This window comes from Capsicum annuum, chromosome 7 (genome assembly GCF_002878395.1).
Source record: "Capsicum annuum cultivar UCD-10X-F1 chromosome 7, UCD10Xv1.1, whole genome shotgun sequence".
In the NCBI taxonomy this organism is placed as follows: Eukaryota; Viridiplantae; Streptophyta; class Magnoliopsida; order Solanales; family Solanaceae; genus Capsicum; species Capsicum annuum.
In genome coordinates, this window is record NC_061117.1 from 73,493,724 (window position 1) to 73,496,183 (window position 2,460).

At 19.6% G+C, this 2,460-nt stretch overlaps 1 protein-coding gene across 1 annotated transcript in view; it reads left to right on the forward strand.

Moving 5' to 3' along the window:
* The window catches only part of LOC107877934 (alpha-aminoadipic semialdehyde synthase), a 31,016-nt gene extending 30,901 nt beyond the window's left edge, over positions 1–115 (forward strand). Inside the window, exon 26 of the transcript XR_007042781.1 lies at positions 29–115. The gene's annotated coding sequence lies outside the window, so the exon portion shown is untranslated. The remainder of the gene's footprint in view (positions 1–28) is intronic.
* The last annotated feature ends 2,345 nt before the right edge of the window (positions 116–2,460 follow it).

Genomic DNA, 2,460 nt, shown 5'->3' on the forward strand with positions numbered 1-2,460 from the left:
ACTTTTTTATCAAGCTTTTCTTTTGTATATATTCCTTCCATTGAAACTTAGGAGTCGCTTGTTATAGTGTATAAATTTTCTTTTTGAATAGAATATATTAGTAATATTTGTATTAGTAATGCTTCTATTAGTAAATGCTGGTATTATTTATGTTAACATTAGTTCTTATACATTGTTTAAGTGCTGCTTTAAAATTTACCTTTTCAATTTTGATATATTTAAATAAAAGTTTTTTTTTTTTTAAAAAAGAATTGCATATACATTTTAATATTCATTCGAGATTTAGCAAGAGTTCAATATATTAATTTTTATCTCAATTTATGTGACAAATAGAATTTAGATTATCAATCATACTTTTAATAAGTATATAGATAATTTAATTTGTTAACTATGGTAATTTATAATATTTTTTTATTTACTTTTCAAATAATATGTATTATTTTTCTTGTCCAAACTTTTGTGGCATTGATAGTCAATTATATTTTTAAAATAATTTCAGTTTTTAATTATTGTGATTTATAATACTTTTATCCTATTCTAATTCCAGTGACACTAATATAATTTCAAGAGTCGACCAAATATTTTATATCTTTTAAATCTTTTAAGTTGTTAATTATTGTGATTTTTAGTATTTTTCATGTAATTTTTTGAAATATATAACATATTAAATTATTTTTAGATATTTTAATTTGTTAACTATTGTAATTTATAATACTTTTTATATAATTTTTTTTGAATAATATATGTTACTTTTCTTGTCCAGAGTTTTGTGTCAACGATAGGCAATTATATTTTTTAAATAATTTAATTTTTTTATTATTGTAATTTATAATGTTTTTTCTATTTCAACTTATTTGGAACAATGCTTAAATGACCATAATAATTAATTAGGGGTGATATAATAAAATGCAATTATTATTATTTATTATTTTTATTATGTATATGTGTTGATTCAAGAAGAACTTGGAAACATTTAGAAATGTGTTGAATGTTACAAATGTTAATAATCCATTTAGTGCTTCTTGATTTCTCTACATTTATCTCTTGTGTGTTTTTACTCTTTTGTCCTTTAAATATGTGACTCTTCTTGTCCAAATTTTTGTGGCATTTATAGTCAAGTATATTTTAAAAATAATTTAAGTTTTTAATTATTGTGATTTATAATATTTTTCTTCTAATTTCGGTGACACTAATATAATTTCAAGAGTCGACCAAATATTTTATATCTTTTAAATCTTTTAAGTTGTTAATTATTGTGATTAATTTTTTTTTTCTATTTCAACTTATGTGGCACAATGCTTAAATGACCATAATAATTAATTAGGGGTGATATAGTAAAATTACGGTTAAAGCAGACATATCACAAATATCTATTTTGTTGTTTACTTAAATATTATTAATTTTTTAATGTATAAATAACTTATAATAATTAATTGGGAGCAGTATAATAATTAATTAGGAGTGATATGGTACAATTACGGTTGAAGCAGACATGTCATAAATATCTATTTTATTTTTAATTAAATATTATTAATTTTTTAATATATAAATAACTTATAATAATTAATTAGGTGTGATATAATAATTAATTAGAGGTAATATAGTACAATTACGGTTGAAGCAGACATGTCATAAATATTTATTTAATTTTTTAATAAAATATTATTAATTTTTAATATATAAATAATTTATAATAATTAATTATATGTGGGCCCCATCATATTCAATAGGAGTAGCATCAATGACAAAGTGATAATTCATTGGAATGACATGAGTTGTAATTAATTCGAAATGGAAGGACTTTTCTTATAGTTGTTGATAAGGTCCAAACATTAAAACACAAAATACAATTTTCCTAAGCAAACTAATCTTGCAAAGTATTTTATAGACCTTAGTATCCTAAAACTTTGTTTTAATAACCATAAACTAACATGTCAAAACCATCATTTCTAATATATAGAAAAGAAAAGTTATATGAGTAAAACACATTTTATATATTAAGTTTTTTAAAAATAAAATATTAAAACTTTTGGTTTGAGTTTGAGGTGATTAAAATAACTACAATTCAACAAGTAATTAATGTTCAAAATTTTAATTAAAAAATTCATTAACTCGTAGGAATAATATGCTTAATCCAATACGGATAACATGATTTGCATATATAAAAATAAATAATAATAATTATTATTTAGTAACAAATTATGTTTAACCTTATATAAGTAAAATCTTGTTAGGTATTTTTCTTTAATTTCTTTTTGTTGGTATATATTGACTTGGCACAAATCTTAAAAAAATATTTATTAAAAATTTATTTTATTACATTAGCTTTATTAATTATAAATTAAAAATTTAAATTAGGCAAACTTGTATTTTATGTAACAAATAAGGAAGAAAACAAATTATATATTTGATATGAAATGTAAATAAAGAATAAAATGTATTAAATTATATTTATCATAT